The sequence below is a fragment of the Ranitomeya imitator genome, chromosome 1, assembly GCF_032444005.1.
Source record: "Ranitomeya imitator isolate aRanImi1 chromosome 1, aRanImi1.pri, whole genome shotgun sequence".
Taxonomy (NCBI): domain Eukaryota; kingdom Metazoa; phylum Chordata; class Amphibia; order Anura; family Dendrobatidae; genus Ranitomeya; species Ranitomeya imitator.
Genome location: NC_091282.1, coordinates 1,120,295,958 through 1,120,316,485, shown reverse-complemented (window position 1 = coordinate 1,120,316,485; position 20,528 = coordinate 1,120,295,958). Strand labels below are relative to the sequence as shown.

Sequence of the window (20,528 nt, the reverse complement as noted above, 5' to 3'; positions counted from 1 at the left end):
ATAAGTAAATGTTCATTCAAAGAGATGTAATTAAGCATAATTTTAAAGCTAAAAACATTCTAAATAATAATTTGCATACTGTATTTAAGTGCATTGAGTCATGTAAGATTATTTTGAAGCTAAAATAATTAATAACATTTATATTTTTTCTGATTTTCTAGATCAATAATGTTGTTTTTACTTATTATCCATGCTTGAACCCAAAATCCATTGCAGATAGCCATAAAAATGACATCTTGGTTCAAACCATTACATATACTCTTAGTATGACTTTTAAATAAGTTTTGTTTGTCAAAAGCAATGGCCAAACCTTTTGCCAAAAACAGAAAAACATTTTTGAATGTGTAATGGGTTGTATGTATAATTATTTCAATTAATCCAGAAAAAATGGATAGTAACCAGAGGTAATCAACAGCATATTTAACCAAACATTGAAGCATCAGACATTTACAGTTACCCAAATTATATTAACAGTCTACAATTATTCCATTTTGGTGTGCTGATGCATGCATTGCTGTTTTTCATAAACAAGTGTTGAAAATGGAAAAAGAAATGGGATTTTCATAATGTTAGGTAAAACAATTATCCTGGGAAGTATAAAGAGCTTTGCACTTTTCTGTTTCAAAAGCTGGCCAAAAATTATCTATTTAACTAGGGTGACAAACTCGGTGTATAGTTTGAATGGGAAGAAGTAATGGCCTCCCAAATAAAATTGATAAAAATTACCTCTATTTGGGTTTCTCAGAGTTGCTGTTGCTGTTGCTGCTTTACACTGTTTCTACCAAAGCTGCAACATATTCATTGTTAAATTCCAGTGAGCTAAAGAAACCTGAAAACCCACCTCTTCAAGGAAACTTACACACTGTAAAGACCACATGGCGACCTCAAAACCATTGGAGCTACTGCAACCCTCGACCTCCTGTCTCCTTCCCCATAATCCTGTAGAATGTAAGCCCGCAAGGGCAGGGTCCTCGCCCCTTTGTACCAGTCTGTCATTGTTAGTTTTGTTTCCTGTAAGTGATATTTGTATTTTGATGTAACCCCTAGTAAAAGCAGGATATAGGTAATGCATGAAGTATGAGCAATTTTGCCTGACTGTAAGGCAACCTGAATGTTCCAGACATTGTCACTCCAATTCCAAGTTGCAGTTCGCCTAGAGCTAGCCAGTAGGCAAGTTGCCTCTTTATGCACATCTGAAACTTTTTGCCATGTGACTCTTCTCCCCAGACTTTCAAGCAGTTAAAATTATTGCCTCTGTCTTGCCTTGCATGAGAAAAAAGAAAGCAGTCAGTGAGTTGAATCAATGATGTGCCTCATGTTACTTGGAGCTGGGGTCATGTCAGGAAGTGTAGAGACATGGGTCTCACGGAGTGCAGCTTTGAGACTGTAGCTCTGATGAGAGTTGTCATCACTACCCGGTGACTATGAATAGCAATGCTTTACTGCTGTTCACAGATGCCATTGAGGATTATGAAATGCATTGCAGAAACTTTGTGGGAACATTTGTTAAATAAATTGATGAAAGAGAAATATAGTGGGGGAATCGTTATTAAAATAAAGTATTTTTTTCTGTATTTGGTTTTCTTTTTAGGGATTACTGGGTTAGTAATTTGGGTGTCTGATAGATGTGTCTCCATTTCTAACTACTGGGCTTAATGCCAGCTCACATTACACAGCTAACAACAACCACAAAAAAACATTGCCTAGGTTGTCAATGCACCAGGGCAATTGAGAAAAGCCAGGCAACGCACCAGAATTGGAGAAATCTAATGAGGTGCAACAATTGTGGGGTGGCTAAGGGCTGGTACTTTTAGGCTGATATCAGCACCCAGCTGTCTGCTTTACCTTAGCTGTTCACCAAAACTATGGGAGACCCCAAGTCATTTTTTTAAATTAATTATTTAATATGTTTAAAAAGGGTTAAAAACATCATTCAGTTCCACACGGAAGGCTCTAAAGTATGTATACTTTATATTCTTTAGGGGTGGACATTAATCTAACTCTCCCTCTTTTAACAACTGTCCCTTAGCTGCTTCTATGGGATAGTATGCTAAGCCATGGCATTACCGGGTGATCTGAAAATGTGGCCAGCCAATCACAGTAATGCCAGTAACCAATGTGGCCATGGCATTGCTGTGTATAACAGTCAATCCTCGCATGTTTATTGGCTGTCTAACAGCTATAAAACATGCGGGTTGGGAACCTGGGCATTGCACTCAAGCACATGAGATAGTCGATCGAGTAACAAGTTTGCCCGAGCCCCCTGATGCTTGATTGAGTGTTGAGCAGTGGCAAGCACACTCGCTCATCACTATTTGTAACATTATTTACTGCAGGACAGTCTCAGAATGGCAAATACTAGGAAAATTAGGAGAAATGTTAGGAAGAAAAAACACTGTTTGCTCTAATCTATCCATCTTGAGACTGTATAGGAATCTCAGGATGATGCTTTGCAGGTAAACCGGACAAGCATAAAGGGTGAGGAAGTGTCCTGTGTGCTGTGTGATGAAGGACAGGAACAGCTCTTTGGAAATGTAGTCTAAAAACACAAAGGGAGAGTTATCAGTAAAAGAAATTACACTAAAATGTCTACAATGGTTAAACAGAAGTTTAAAAATACACTGCTCAAAAAAAATAAAGGGAACATTTAACCCCTTCATGACCCAGCCTATTTTGACTTTAATGACCAGGCCGTTTTTTGCAATTCTGACCAGTGTCCATTTATGAGGTAATAACTCAGGAACGCTTCAACGGATCCTAGCAGTTCTCAGATTGTTTTTTATGACATATTGGGCTTCATTATAGTGGTAAGTTTAGGTCGATAATTTTTGCATTTATTTATGAAAAAAATTGAAATTTGGCTGAAATTTTGAAAATTTTGCAATTTTCTAATTTTGAATTTTTATTGTGTTAAACGAGAGAGGTTTGTGACACAAAATAGTTAATAAATAACGTTACCCACATGTCTACTTTATATCAGCACAATTTTGGAAACAATTTTTTTTTTTTTGCTAGAAAGTTATAAGGGTTAAAATTTGACCAGAGAGTTCTCATTTTTACAACGAAATTTGCAAAACCATTTTTTTTCGGGACCACCTCACATTTGAAGTCAGTTTGAGGGGTCTATATGCTGAAAACACCCAAAGTGACACCATTTTAAAACCTGCACCCCTCAAGGTACTCAAAACCACATTCAAGAAATGTATTAACCCTTCAGGTGCTTCACAGCAGCAGAAGCAACATGGAAGGAAAAAATGAACATTTAACTTTTTAGTCACAAAAATGATCTTTTAGCAACAATTTTTTTTATTTTCCCAAGCGTAAAAAGAGAAACTGGACCCCAAAAGTTATTGTACAATTTGTCCTGAGTACGAAAATACCTTATATGTGGGGGGAACCACTGTTTGGGAGCACGACAGGGCTGGGAAGGGGAGAAGCGCCATTTGACTTTTTCAATGAAAAATTGGCTCCAATCTTTAGCATTTGGAGAGCCCCTGTGTGCCTAAACATTGGAGCTCCCCCACAAGTGACCCAATTTTGGAAACTAGATCCCCAAAGGAGCTTATCTAGATGCATAGTGAGCACTTTGAACCCCAGGTGCTTCACAAACTGATCCATAAAATTGAAAAAGTACTTTTTTTCACAAAAAAAATATTTTAGCCTCAATTTTTTCATTTTCACATGGGCAATAGGATAAAATGGATCCTCCTAAAATGTATTAGGCAATTTCTCCTGAGTACACTGATACCTCACATGTGGGGGTAAACCACTGTTTGGGCACACGGCAGGGCTCGGAAGGGAAGGAGCGCCATTTGACTTTTTGAAAGAAAGATTAGCTCCAATCGTTAGCGGACACCGTGTCGCGTTTGGAGAGCCCCTGTGTGCCTAAACATTGGAGCTCCCCCACATTTGACCCCATTTTGGAACCTAGACCTCCCATGGAACTAACCTAGATGTGAGGTGACCACTTTAAACCCCTAAGTGCTTCACAGAAGTTTATAACGCAGAGACGTGAAAATAAAAAATCATTTTTCTTTCCTCAAAAATTCTTTTAGCACACAATTTTTTACTCTCACAAGAGTAACAGGAGAAATTGGACCCCAAAATTTGTTGTCCAGTATGTCGTGAGTATGCTGATATCCCATATGTGGGGGCAAACCCCCAAGTGCTTCACATAAGTTTATAACGCAGAGCCGTGAAAATAAAAATAATTTTTCATTCCTAAAAAATGATGTTTTAGCAAGTATTTTTTTATTTTTGCAAGGGTAACAGGAGAAATTGGACCCCAATAATTGTTGCCAAGTTTGTCTTGAGTATGCTGGTACCCCATATGTGGGGGTGAACCACTGTTTGGGCGCACGTCGGGGCTTGTAAGGGAGGGAGCACCATTTGACTTTTTGAATGCAAGATTGGCTAGAATTAATGGTGGCGCCATGTTGCTTTTGGAGACCCCTGATGTGCCTAAACAGTGGAATCCCCTTAATTCTAACTCCAACTCTAACCCCAACACACCCTTAACCCTAATCCCAACTCTAGCCATAACCCTAATCACAACCCTAACCCCAACACACCCCTAACCCTAATCCCAACCCTAACCCTAATCCTAACCACAACCCTAACCCCAACACACCCCTAACCCTAATCATAACCCTAAACATAAGCCTAATCTTAACCCTATTTCCAACCCTAGCCCTATTTCCAACCCTAACTCTAATTCCAACCCTTACCCTAAGGCTATGTGCCCACGTTGCGGATTTGTGTGAGATTATCCTGCACCATTTTTGAAAAATCCACAGGTAAAAGGCACTGCGTTTTACCTGCGGATTTACTGTGGATTTCCAGTGTTTCTTTTGGGGATTTCACCTGCGGATTCCTATTGAGGAACAGGTGTAAACCGCTGCGGAATCCGCACAATTGACATGCTGCGGAAAATACAACACAGCGTTTCCGCGCTGTATTTTCCGCACCATGGGCACAGCGGATTTGGTTTTCCATAGGTTTACATGGTACTGTAAACCTGATGGAAAACTGCTACGAATCCGCTGCGGCCAATCCGCTACAGATCCGCAGCCAAATCCGCACAGCCTAATTCTAACCCTAACCCTAACCCTATTTCTAACCCCAATTCTAACCCTAGCCCTAACCCTTACCCTAGTGGAAAAATATATATATATATTTTTTCTTTATTTTATTTTTGTCCCTACCTATGGGGGTGATAAAGGGGGGGTTCATTTACTATTTTTTTTTATTTTGATCACTGTGATAGGTTTTATCACAGTGATCAAAATTTACCTGGAACAAATCTGCCGGCCGGCAAATTCGTCAGGTGCACTGCGCATGTGCCCACCATTTTGGAAGATGGCGGCGCCCATGGAGAAGACGGATGGACACCGGGAGGCTCGGTAAGTATGAGGGGGTGGGATAGGAGCACAGGGGGGTGGATCAGAGCACGTGGGGTGGATCGGAGCATGGGGAAGCTGACAGGAGGACGGAGGGGAGCGGATCACAGTACAGGACAGAACGGAGGACTAGGGAGGAGATCGGTGCTGGTGGCGGGGGGCAGAACAGGGTTTCCAGCCATGGATGATGATATTGCTGCATCGGCCATTACTGGATTGTAATATTTCACCACTTTTCATAGGTGAAATATTACAAATTGCTCTGATTGGCTATTTCACTTTTAACAGCCAATCAGAGCGATCGTAGCCACTCGGGGGGCGAAACCACCCCCCTGGGCTGAAGTGCCACTCCCCCTGTCCCAGATCAAGTGAAATTGGAGTTAACCCTTTCACCCGATCTGCAGGGACGTGATCCCTCCATGACGCCACATTGGCATCACAGGTTAGATTGGCACCGACTTTCATGACGCCAACGTGGCGTAACAGGCCGGAGAGGGGTTAAACAACAGAATATAACTCCAAGTAAATCAAACTTCTGTGAAATCAAACTGTCCACTTAGGAAGCAACACTGTTTGACAAACAATTTCACATGCTGTTGTGCAAATGGAATAGACAACAGATTGAAATTATTGTAAATTATCAAGACACACTTAATAAAGGAGTGGTTCTGCAGGTGGGGACCACACACCAAATCACAGTACCAATGCTTTCTGGCTGATGTTTTGTTCACTTTTGAATGTATTTGTGCTTTCACACTTGTGGCAGCATGAAACGGACTCTACAACCCAGACATGTGGCTCAGGTAGCGCAGCTCATCCAGGAAGGCACATGAATGCAAGCTGTGGCAAGAAGGTTTGCTGTTTCTGTCAGCGTAGTGTCCAGAGGCAGGAGGCGCTACCAGGAGACAGGATAGTGCACCAGGAGATGTGGAGGGAGCCATAGGAGGGCCAAAACAAAGCAGCAGGACTGCTACCTCAGCTTTTGTGCAAGGAGAAACTGGAGGAGCACTGCCAGAGGTTTGCAAAATGACTTCCAGCAAGCCACAAATGTGCATGTGTCTGCACAAATGGTTAGAAACCGACTCCATGAGGATGGTCTTAGTGCCCGACGTCCACAGATGGGGGTTGTGCTCACAGCCCAACACCATGCAGGACGCCTGGCGTTTGCCACAGAAATTTTCCACTGGCGCCCTGTGCTCTTCACAGATGAAAACAGGTTCACAATGAGCACATGTGATCAGTAATTGTGTGGGGTGGCATTTCTTTGTAGGGCCGAATAAACAGCCTTCATGTGCTCGCCAGAGGTAGCCTGACTGCCATTAGGTACCGAGATGAGATCCTCAGACCCATTGTGAGACCATATGCTGTTGCGGTTGGCCCGGGGTTCCTTCTAATGCAGGAAAATGCCAGACCTCACGTGGCTGGAGTGTGTCAGCAGTTCCTGCAAGATGAAGGCATTGAAGCTATGGACTGGCCAACCGTTTCCCAGACCTGAATCTGATTGAGCACATCTGGGACATCATGCCTCACACCATCTTCCAACGTCACGTTGCACCACAGACTGTCCAGGAGTTGACGGATGCTTTAGTCCAGGTTTGGGAGGAGATCCTTCAGGAGAACATCTGCTGTCTTATCAGGAGCATGACTAGGCATTGTAGGGAGGTCATAAAGGCACATGGAGTCAACACACACAACTGAACATCATGTCCTTGTTTTGAGGCATTTCCACTGAAGTTGGATCAGCCTGTAATTTGATTTTCCACTTTTATTTTGATTATTCCAAATCCAGACCTCCATGGAATATTCATTTTGATTTACATTGATCATTTTTATGTTTTATTGTTCTCAACATATTCTATTATGTAATGAATAAAGATTTGCAACTGAAATATTTCATTCAATGATATCTAGGATGTGGTATTTTAGCATTCCCTTTTTTTTGAGCAGTGTATAAAATAAAGGTAAAGGAGGATATGATGAGAGAGTTTAATTAGTACCTGACCATCATTTGTTATACTTAAAGTTGTTCTTTATAAAAAACCTAAGTCAAGGGAGTATGGACATCTTATAGTGATTGTTAACAATTATTCAAAATGCTTATCTTACTCCATGTGTTGTTTCAGGGAATAAGCAAATATGATCGGTGATACTCGTATATCACTTGAGTATTTGTGTGCTTGGATGAGCTTGGTATTCAGTGAGCATCAATCAGTGCTCAATATCAAGCTTGAATCCCTGCCCCTCATGTTTGTTGCCTTTTGCACGGCCAATAAGCATGCATAGATTTTTTGCAAGTCACTGTAAGGCTGTAGCCATCTTAGTAGGGGCATTAATGTGATTGACTGGCAGTTTGACATCAAGAGTTATAAAAGGCCAGACGCTGCCAAGCTCGGAACACTGAAGTCATTGCACAGCAGTGTGACAGTTGCTATTGGAGGAAGAGATTGCTTCTTTATCCCTCCGTCAGGAACAACATTTGCACTAACTCATAATGGAACAATTTGCCTGTCAAGCGCAGGCTAGAAAAATGCCTAGAATATCTAATTTTCTCAATTTCAGTGATCTAGTAGTGATCATAGACCTTCATAGGGATGTAATAAAAGAGACTACACATTATCAGGTGCAAAACAAACCCATTTACTCAACATAAAAGTAGAAACTTTGATATACACAAATTTCAAAACTCCCACCAAATAGCCATTCATTTGTAAGAAAATCTGCCTTATTTATATGAAATATCCACAAACCTTTCTCTATCCATTCATAAAACAAGCTAAATAAACCATAGTAATGACTAAAAACATTACATACCAACCTTATAAAGTGTGATGTGTTTGGGACCAAGGAGCCTGAGAAGCCAGCACAGCTATATCTTCCTTCCTGAAGCTCTGCAGACCAACTGTGCTATCAGGTTTCACACAGCAGCTAGAGCCAGGAGACTATCTAGAGGGAGGGTGTTTCCTGAAAATCTGGTGAGAAGGGAGAAATGAAAGTAGAAGTGCTGTGCCTGTCAGATCCATTGTTCCTGATGGAGGGTTAGGCCTGTGTGTGCACAGTTCAGTGAATCAGAGTCCTGTAGTGCTGATACTGGTGCTGAAGCTTAACCACCATATTAACAGTCCTTGTAAAGGCTAATTTGGAGCTTTTTGCTGTTTGTATCATTTGTATCAGATACAATCTGCATTTAGCTTAGGGAGGGCGAGAAAGTTGCAGGAGCAAGGGGAGTGGCTGAATACAGTCTCTAGGCAAGGATTAGGTCTTTGCAGTCCATTGCTAAATGTATAGCTGTGGCAGTTGACCACATTTTTTTATTTTTGGGGTGAAAAAAATGACTATATTGCCATTCATAGAGTATTAGGTGGTGTGTGGTATATTTCTGTGTTATATAATACTCCAAATAAGTATTGAAACATTTTTTGGATTCAATTAGTCCCCCATAGAGCAATATGCGGTATGTGATATATTTTGGTCTAACAGTCCAAAAAACAATGAAAATATTTTCTGCATTCAGGTACTCATCCATATACTAGTAAGTGATCTGTTGTACTCTTCAGTGTTAAATGTCACTCCCTAAAAGTGTTGAAACATTTTTTTTATTCAATTACTGATCTATATACTATTGCATGGTCTGTGGACCATTTGAGTGTTCTACAACAGTCCTAAGAAAGTGTTGACATTTTTTTCAGCAAGCAAGTCCACAACAATATACAATTATGTGATCTGTCATACATTTCAGTGTTAAATAGATCTCCCAAAAAACATTGAAACATTTAGTTATTCAATTAGTGATCCATATACTATTACATGGTCTGTGGGACATTTCAGTGTTCCATCAGAGTACAAATAAGCGCTGACATTTTTTTCAGCAAGCAATTACTCATCCATATACTATTACGTGGTCTGTGATACATTTCAGTAGCATATCACACTCCAAAAAAGCATTGTAACATTTTTTCTGGATTCAATTACTTATTTATATAATATTATATTGTCTAGGGTACATTTCAGTGTTATATAACAGTTCAAAAGAGCATTTAACAATTTGTCTGGATTCAATTAATCATATATAGAGTATTAGGCACTTTCTGTTTTATTTTGGTGGGATATTTTTAATAACAATAGCTCTCTTTATTTTGATACTAAAAGTGTATGTATTGTCATTTATTAGAATAACTATAGTCTAGGTTGAAGTGAAATGTACAATTAAATAGCAGACCTGCGCGCCACTGGGAATAATTTGCCTTACAGAAATGTGTTAAAACATTTAAATTAAATTGTTAATCAGGGACTGTTTACGGCCGCACCTGTTCCTAGTTGTTTTATAAAATGCTGCAATCACTGACACGTCTCATATATCTAGGTAGGGAATACTTATTGATACAACCAATGAATAATTTTAAAACAATACCTCTAAATTGTTACAGCTTTTTGAATAGAAATGAAAAAATATTATAAGAAAGCCTACCTAGATATATCTTGCACTTTTAAAGGGACTCTGTCACCTGAATTTGGCGGGATCTCTGTCCGGTCCGATGGGCGGTGTTTTCTCGCCTTTCATTCACCCCTTCCTTTCCCGATGGCTGCAGTATTATCTTGAATTTGAGTCTGTTTCCTCGGTAGTTCACGCGTGCGCAATGCAATCTTGCATTGCGCATGTGCAGTATGCTTTGCCCAACTGCTGGCAAAGCCGAAAAGCAATAGTGCGCATGCGCAGCCACACTATGTCCCGGAAATATTTAGCTGTGTTCCAGGACATAGTGCGGCTGTGCATGTGCACTATTGCTTTTCGGCTTTGCCCGCAGTTGGGCAAAGCATACTGCGCGTGCACAAGGCAAGATTGCATTGCGCACGTGTGAACTACGTAGGAAACAGACTCATATTTAAGATAATACTGCGGCCTGCGGGAAAGAAAGGGGTGAATGAAAGGCGAGAAAACACCGCCCATCGGACCGGACAAAGAGCCCGCCAAATTCAGGTGACAGAGTCCCTTTAATCTGAATGTTTCATTATCCTTTACATTTGCATTAGATCAAAAGAGTGATGAGACAACTGCATGGGTTAAAGGGGAACACTCTCTGAAGATACATTAGAGAATATTTTCCTTCTACGATCTGCCACAATCTGATCCTCCTTTTCGCTAAAAAGACATAATGGTCTAGCTAGTCAGGTGTATAAAGTAATATACTATAAAGCAATTTTCTATGTCAAATGCTTTATATTTTGGGGATCTAATAATTATTTTTTACCCTTGCACGTTGAAGCTGTGAATAAGATCACTTCCTTACCTCAAAAATTAATCCTTATTTTCTTTACCTTTATTAATTTGTGGATTCTGACCAATTCAATTTGCAGGAATTGTTTTCCTTAATAGCTGCCAAAAATGCACCCAAAACAATCAAGATTAACTTATTTTATTTTACATTCTCATATCATAGGTCTCAATGGTCTGGTACATTCTTAGATTTTATTTTTTATTCTTTGATATTTAGTCCAACTTTATACAATTTTTACTCTGGTCAGCAGCTAATGGGTTCTGGCCTTGGTTTTCTCCATATCTTCTTAGCCCCCTCGTTGGTTCATTCAGCTTTATCCTGTCTTCACTTTTTTCTGTATCTCTTAACTTCTTAAAAATTGCAAAATAAATCACGTCTGCTCTTAAAATTAAAAGTAAATAAAAAAATCAAGAGATCTCTTTAAGCTAACTGTTTAAAGGTTGACAGTGAAAAACTGACAGTGCTAGAAATGAGATCTACATCCATGTTTACATATTTTGGAGTTTTATTCCTCTTGGTCCAATTCCTGCAAGAACTTTCTAGAACATTCATAAAATTCTCCAAACTAATCTACTATATAATTGTCTAAGGGTCACTTCTGTCTTTCTGTCCTTCTGTCTGTCTGTCACGGATATTCATTGGTCACGGCCTCTGTCTGTCATGGAATCCAAGTCGATGATTGGTCTCGCCAGCTGCCTGTCATGGCTGCCGTGACCAATCAGCGACGACCCAGTCTGATTAGTCCCTCCCCTGCAGTCAGCGCCCGGCGCTTGCTCCATACTCCCCACAGTCACTGCTCACACAGGGTTAATGCCAGCGGTAATGGACCGTGTTATACCGCGGGTAACTCACTCCGTTACCGCCGCTATTAACCCTGTGTGACCAAGTTTTTACTATTGATGCTGCCTATGCAGCGTCAATAGTAAAAACATCTAATGTTAAAAATGATTAAAAAAAATAAAAAATCATTATATACTCACCTTTCGCGACGCTCTGGTGACTGCTCCATGCAAGCAGCAGGTTCCGTGCCAAGGATGGTATGGGAGAAGGACCTGCCATGACATCATGGTCATGTGACCACGATGTCATCACAGCCCTGCGCGCCTGCGCGAGAAGGACCTGCCATGACGTCACGGTCATGTGACCTCGACGTCATCACAGGTCCTGCGCGCCTGCGCGGGAAGGACCTGCCATGACATCACAGTCATGTGACCGCGATGTCATCACAGGCCCTGCGCAAGAAGGACCTCCCATGACGTCACGGTCATGTGACCGAACTACAAGGGGCCCTCGGAAGGTGAGTATATGTTTATTTTTTAACCTGTGACATACGTGGCTTGGCAATATACTACATAGCTGGGCAATATACTACGTGACTGGCCAATATACTACGTGGCTGGGCAATATACTACATGGCTCTGTGCTGTATACTACGTGGCTCTGGGATGTCTACTACGTCACTGGGCAATATACTATGTCACTGGGCAATATATTACGTGACTGGGCAATATACTATGTCACTGGGCAATATACTATGTCACTGGGCAATGTACTACATCACTGGGCAATATACTACGTCACTGGGCAATATACTACGTGCCTGGGCAATATACTATGTGCCTGGGCAATATACTACATCGATGGGCAATATACTACGTGGCTGGGCAATATACTACTTGTCTGTGCTGTATACTATGTGGCTCTGTGCTGTAAACTACATCGCTGTGCAATATACTATGTAGCTGGGCTATATACTATGTGGCTGGGCAATATACTACCTGGCTGGGCAATATACTACATGACTGGGCAATATACTATGTCACTGGGCAATTTACTACGTGGTTGGGCAGAATACTACGTGGCTGGGCAATATACTACGTGGCTGGGCAATATGCTATGTGACTGGGCAATATACTACGTAGCTGGGCAATATACTATGTGACTGGGCAATATACTACGTAGCTGGGCAATATACTACGTGGGCTGTGCAATATACTACGTGGACATGCATATAGCCGATGCGTTAGAATCGGGCCACCATCTAGTCTTAGAATATGAAGCTATTAGTCTTCTAATGTATGCTGCTGCTAAAAAGAGTATGATATGTTTATACACATCTACAGATCTCTTAGCAGTTCTGCAGAGTCAAAGCTTTCACAAGCTCCATTTACAGCACATCTGTTGTCATCAATTTAAGCAATTAAAAGTAACAAAAGTAAGCCTATGGACATACTACAACTCAAATAAATTACCAAGGTACTTTGTCAGTGGCTACTAATTAGCTTATTTCACATGTGCAGTAATCATCCATTCATCATCAGAATGGAGCATAAGAACTGATCCAGCAGCAACCCATTTACTAAAAAGTTGTGCAGACACAAATTTTTGCCCAGCTAACAACAACTGAGTTCAATTGGATTCGTTTTTTTTTTAACATTGAAGTCTATGGAAAACGGATCCGTTAAATAATAGCTATCTGTTATTCTCCCATCTGAATCTGATCCAGCAAGCAAAAAAAGGATCCTTTTCAAATAAAAAAAAACGGATGGCTAATTAACGGATCTGTGTCTAGTAATTACTTTATGTAATTGTTTTTTTAAAGTAATGTTCTAATGTTTGAAATGATGTTTGTAATGCTGCTGTAATACCATAATTTCCCTTGGGGATCAATAAAGTGTATCGTATAGTATCGTATTGTATTTTTCATAAACTTCATAGTTAAACAGAACAGATCCAGTTAAATTAATTTTTATTGGCAGAACAAAAAAGTTTCATATGCACAACTTTTTGGCAATGGATTGCTGCTGAATCCAATCAAATGGATAATTACTGGAGATGGGAACATAGCCTTAGTATTTTGGTTATTCATTAGCCCTGCTACTTGACTCATCTACTTGAATTAAGCTACTTGATCTACATGACATATCTACTTATCAGTTCCTTAGTTAGTGTAATTGTACTATTCTCTATTGCACTGGCAATTAGTGTCTTTACTGAATGCCAGTGATACAAAGAATATAACAGAAATTATAATATTTTGTGTAACTACTCGGACAACTTACAATAAGTCTCTTTGCAAACTAAATGCATCTTCCACTCTGTTCATGATCCAGATATTCTTTATTGCTCTAATCACTTTTTCAAAATCCTATGTCCATGATTTCTATAGCATCTTATCCTAAAATTTCTTGTTCGTGCTGTTCTTTTCAACTTTCCAAAACTTTAAACAAAACCTAAGAAATAATCCTTACAGAAAATTACTAGTTATAAAATACAGGAATACAGGAATACTTCACTGTTAATAATTTTAGATTTTACTGTTTCAGACATTACAATACAAAATATGTTTATTTTTATTTTATTTTTAGTGCCTTCATTTCTATAGAGAGAAAGGTGCTGATTTACATGTTTATAATTTGTTCAATTATTTTTTTATTTAAACAAAAAATATATTTTCATTGGATTTTTTTGTCCTCATTGAGGACCAGAATTTTAGATTTTTATATAATTTATACTACACTCCTTAACATTGAAATTATAACACCAAGAAGTAAAAGTAGTTGAATTCTGAAAATCACAGAATCAATAGACATGTTAATGAAATGCAAATGACGAAAAACTAAATTTTCTAATTATCTTGATTTATTTGTTGTTAAGAAATACATGCTCGTCAACACCTTGATATGCTATCAATCAGATTACCAATAGTTGTCTGACTAATGTTCTGCCACCATGAATGAGCTTATACACACTAACATCAAGATCCACTGCTGGCAGTTCTCTTTACAATGCCAATCAATGATGTTTGAGGTGAGAGACGCGTTCTGAGATGATGCATGAAATAGTAAAATATTTTGGTCATACGGGTTGCTCACAGTGGCATGAGCAACATGCAGAGTGGCATTGCCATGTTGAAAAATGGTTTTGCTCATGTGGTTTCATCATATTCGAAAAATGTCAATAAAGGTCAGTGTCCACACAAATCATCAGAGTGTTTGCATGACATTGCGCTATGACCAAGATGTCTTGCTATAGGCATCCAATGTTCTTTATTAATCAAGAATAACAGATGAGCGATGTACCCATTTCTGTATGCCTCATTCGAAATCTAACTCAATTTTGTGACTCTTCAAAGCTTTTGTGCCAGAATTCTGGTGTTCAAGCTTTGGTGAATTAGGTCCCTGGTGTTTGAAATATGCAACAAAGTTATTTTAAAAGAACATCTCTTTAGGAAAGGTATTCCTTTATCCAGGCTAAATTTTATGACAGATTTTCCATCATGTATTATTGGACGTGGTATATCTCGATTTTTCCAAAGCGTTTGATACCGTACCGCACAAGAGGTTGGTACACAAAATGAGAATGCTTGGTCTGGGGGAAAATGTGTGTAAATGGGTTAGTAACTGGCTTAGTGATAGAAAGCAGAGGGTGGTTATAAATGGTATAGTCTCTAACTGGGTCGCTGTGACCAGTGGGGTACCGCAGGGGTCGGTGTTGGGACCTGTTCTCTTCAACATATTCATTAATGATCTGGTAGAAGGTTTACACAGTAAAATATCGATATTTGCAGATGATACAAAACTATGTAAAGCAGTTAATACAAGAGAAGATAGTATTCTGCTACAGATGGATCTGGATAAGTTGGAAACTAGGGCTGAAAGGTGGCAGATGAGGTTTAACAATGATAAATGTAAGGTTATACACATGGGAAGAAGGAATCAATATCACAATTACACACTGAACGGGAAACCACAGGGTAAATCTGACAGGGAGAAGGACTTGGGGATCCTAGTTAATGATAAACTTACCTGGAGCAGCCAGTGCCAGGCAGCAGCTGCCAAGGCAAACAGGATCATGGGGTGCATTAAAAGAGGTCTGGATACACAAGATGAGAGCATTATACTGCCTCTGTACAAATCCCTAGTTAGACCGCACATGGAGTACTGTGTCCAGTTTTGGGCACCGGTGCTCAGGAAGGATATAATGGAACTAGAGAGAGTACAAAGGAGGGCAACAAAATTAATAAAGGGGATGGGAGAACTACAATACCTAGATAGATTAGCGAAATTAGGATTATTTAGTCTAGAAAAAAGACGACTGAGGGGCGATCTAATAACCATGTATAAGTATATAAGGGGACAATACAAATATCTCGCTGAGGATTTGTTTATACCAAGGAAGGTGACTGGCACAAGGGGGCATTCTTTGCGTCTGGAGGAGAGAAGGTTTTTCCACCAACATAGAAGAGGATTCTTTACTGTTAGGGCAGTGAGAATCTGGAATTGCTTGCCTGAGGAGGTGGTGATGGCGAACTCAGTCGAGGGGTTCAAGAGAGGCCTGGATGTCTTCCTGGAGCAGAACAATATTGTATCATACAATTATTAGGTTCTGTAGAAGGACGTAAATCTGGGGATTTATTATGATGGAATATAGGCTGAACTGGATGGACAAATGTCTTTTTTCGGCCTTACTAACTATGTTACTATGTTACTATATTATGCTTACTGATCATATACTTTAATACCAACTTTTTAAAATCATCTTTTCAATTAAACTTTAGGTGGTCATCTTTACTTGTTTTTATTGTATATCTAGATCTAGCAGGACTTTGGGGGATATCTACTTGCTCACAAGAAAGCTGCAGGCATTGCTCTTGATATTCATGATGTAGTAGCTTTATTGTATATCTGACGGTTATGTTGATGTTGAAGCCAGACAAAAACCTAGTGGTATTTTTCAAGAATGCCCCTTAGTATTTTACCATTTTTCAGTGACATCATAGGATTTTGTATCTGTCTTAGATACCTCAAGCATTGTAATTTTGTGTATTGGTTTATAGATTAGAGAACTTTTAGATGATTGGTGCAAAAATGCCCCTTTATACACACTAATGTTTCTTCTTTTTTTAGATTTGTGATTCATTTTGGAAAAACATGGAAACTGGCTTATGACGGCTACATCTAGAATTGATAGCTACTTATCTCGTAGTCAAGGGATATGAGATTACCTCATAGAATTGTGTTTATAAAAGGCCTAGAATTTCTTTAAATGTAACAATACTTCAAAAAATGAATGTGAAAGGTATGGTCCAAAATATAGCATTTTTAATGATAAAACAGCTAAATATTCCACGAGCAGGATAAGAATATGATTAACGCATTTGAACTTGGCTTTGCCACAGACTTTTTAAAATGTAATTGTGAAAAGAAAGGAAAGCAATCAAGTTTTTCATGGAACAAATGAAGCCTTACCGTCTTCTGCAAAATAACATGATTTGCTTGAAACTTTCTTTTCTTTTCTTTAAGTTTCATTTATAAAGACAACTATATTTGGAGAAGTTAAATGGAAAATAGCAAGGCAAGGAGAATGAAGATGTATAGAGAAGAAAATAACAAAATGATGAGAAAAATAAAAAAAGTAAAACAGAAGGAAGAAAGAAAAGAAAAAAATGGAACATATTTTTGTATGCATGCGTTTTTAACCCCTTACCGGCATCGGACGTACTATACCGTCCGATGCCGGCTCCCCTGCTTTGATGCAGGGCTCCGCGGTGAGCCCGCACCAAAGCCGGGACATGTCAGCTGTTTTGACGTCATCGCCGACCCCCGTCACATGATCGGGGGTCGGCGATGCTTGTGAATGGTAACCATAGAGGTCCTTGAGACCTCTATGGTTACTGATTGCCCGTCGCTGTGAGCGCCACCCTGTGGTCGGCGCTCACAGCACACGTGCAATTCTGCTACATAGCAGAGATCAGCAGATCGCTGCTATGTAGCAGAGCCGATCGTGCTGTGCCTGCTTCTAGCCTCCCATGGAGGCTATTGAAGCTTGGCAAAAGTTAAAAAAAAAGTTAAAAAAAATGTGAAAAAAATAAAAAAAACATAAAAGTTTAAATCACCCCCCTTTCGCCCCAATCAAAATAAATCAATAAAAAAAATATCAAATCTACGCATATTTGGTATCGCCGCGCTCAGAATCGCCCGATCTATCAATTAAAAAAAAGTATTAACCTGATCACTAAACAGCGTAGCGGGAAAAAAATTCGAAACGCCAGAATTACGTTTTTTTGGTCGCCGCGACATTGCATTAAAATGCAATAACGGGCGATCAAAAGAACATATCTGCACCGAAATGCTATCATTAAAAACGTCATCTCGGCACGCAAAAAATAAGCCCTCAACCGACCCCAGATCACGAAAAATGGAGACGCTACGAGTATCGGAAAATGGCGCAATTTTTTTTTTTTTTCAGCAAAGTTTGGAATTTTTTTTCACCACTTAGATAAAAAATAACCTAGTCATGTTTGGTGTCTATGAACTCGTAATGACCTGGAGAATCATAATGGTAGGTCATTTTTAGCATTTAGTGAACCTAGCAAAAAAGCCAAACAAAAAACCAATGTGGGATTGCACTTTTTTTGCAATTTCACCGCACTTGGAATTTTTTTCCCGTTTTCTAGTACATGACATGCTAAAACCAATGATGTCGTTCAAAAGTACAACTCGTCCCGCAAAAAATAAGCCCTCACATGGCCAAATTAACGGAAAAATAAAAAAGTTATGGCTCTGGGAAGGAGGGGAGCGAAAAACGAACACGGAAAACGAAAAATCCCCCGGTCATGAAGGGGTTAATATACATTGAAAATTACAGTGATCTGGCCAAATGCCATTATTTACCTGACCAAAAACTCCCAATATGTTTAAACATGTCTGAAAAATGGAAAGGATTTTAGATTTATATTTATATATTTTTATTTCTCATAAAAGTAATAGAAAGCATCACCAGGACTAGTCTGGTATTGCGTTTGCTCACCATACTTAACAATCGGTCATGTGCCCTGGTATACTGTGATGGATGCTAGTAGGAGAGCACTTAAAGGGACACTGTCACCTGAATTTGGAGGGAACAATCTTCAGCCATAGAGGCGGGGTTTTCGGGTGTTTGATTCACCCTTTCCTTACCCACCGGCTGCATGCTGGCTGCAATATTGGATTGAAGTTCATTCTCTGTCCTCCATAGTACACGCCTGCGCAAGGCAAGACAGTGGGTAAGGAAAGGGTGAATCAAACACCCGAAAATCCCGCCTCTATGGCTGAAGATTGTTCCCTCCAAATAAGTTTAACCTCAATACCATATGGGCATTAAAACATGGGTTCATTAAAACTGGCACACGTCACTAAATGATTAGGTGCATATCTTAAGTGGCATACACCAACTCCAGAAATGTATTCCAATCAGAAACTGAAGTACATTAATGGTGAAATAAATGCACTAACTTGGTGTAAAATTCAATGTCCTGCCTATGGTCCTCATTTTGGTGAAAATTGGCCAGGACAGGCATTAAAACACCAATTGTAGCACAGTTTTTGTGTAAATTCTGAGTTACCCCTAGGTGCCTCTACCAACTTAGCAGCACATTATGATGACATGCTAATAATAACAGGTTCAGTGCCACAAGATTAAAGAATGGCTGGTGAGAGACCAATATTACAAATGGGTAACAATGTGCATTAATGCAATATCAGCAGATCCATTGCATCAATGCTGTGCTAAATTTTTAAATGCATTATAATAGATGACCTGCAAAGTACATTGCAGAGAAAAATAGAATACTGACAATCAGCATGAAAGACAAATTGTATGATTACTATTATTATAAATTATTATTATTTATTATTATAGCGCCATTTATTCCATGGCGCTTTACATGTGAAATGTTATTATTTATTTTATCCTTTAGCTGGCCTTGTACAGTTCAAGAAAGTGGCAACTGAAGTTGACCTCCATTGAGCTGAGCTGAATTTGCTCAAAGGAAACTGAAAAAAAACAGCATTTTTTGAGAATATAGATTTGTTAATTTCTGTTTGTTATTATTAGTTTACCATTTATTTTTATAGTGAAGTCACTTCAACATTACTAAGTCCGTCCTTACATTAAAGAGACTGAAAGGTGTTGCATGCAATCCTAAGAAACCTCAGAGTGGTTTACACATCTTTTCAAGGCAATTGGAGTATCTCAGATTTTTGGAAAGATTTGACAAACTCAAATTTCAAAACACCATCTCCATCGTTAACTTCTCAGAGCAGAGCTGCCAGTTCATTGTACCAAAAGTCAGTTAAACATTACAAAAAATATATTAAAAAGTTTTGCTTATTGCTGGTGTTTGAAGCTTCAAATTGTATGTAAATTTTATCATGTAAAAACATATTATGTGAGCAAATTGTGGCAGGTCGGCTCACTCAGCTGCTCCCCAAGGTAGACACAGGAACACTTGGTAGTAAAATCTCTGGGTGGTTTATCTAATATATAAAGCTGAATGTGTGTGTGTGTGTGTATGTGTGTGTGTGTGTGTATGTGTGTATGTCCGGGATTGGCATCTGCACCGTCGCAGCTACAGCCACAAAATTTTGCACAGTCACACGTCTGGACCCCGAGAGCGTCATAGGCTATGTTGTGAGGTGAAATTTTAACCCTGTGCTTTCCAATTCACCAAACAATTTTGCCCCTATCTACATAATGGGGAAAAAGTGAAAGGAAAAGTGTTGGAGGCGTCGCAGCTACAGCCACAAAATTTTGCACAGTGAAACGTCTGGACCCCGAGAGCGTCATAGGCTGTGTTGTGAGGTGAAATTTTAACCCCGCGCTTTCCAATTCACCAAACAATTTTGCCCCTATCTACATAATGGGGAAAAGTGAAAGGAAAAGTGTTGGAGGCAAATTGACAGCTGCCAGATGTGAACAAGGGGGACTTAAAGAATGAGAGCGATGGCGCCAAAGAGTATATACCGTACAGTTGCTAAGGTGGGGCCCCGACATGGGATACTCACCACACACGGGGATATGAACACACACACAA

General features: G+C 39.5%; 1 protein-coding gene across 2 annotated transcripts in view; it reads right to left on the bottom strand.

Moving 5' to 3' along the window:
• The window catches only part of SGCZ (sarcoglycan zeta), a 2,021,747-nt gene that overhangs the window by 919,815 nt on the left and 1,081,404 nt on the right, over positions 1-20,528 (bottom strand). The window lies entirely within an intron of this gene.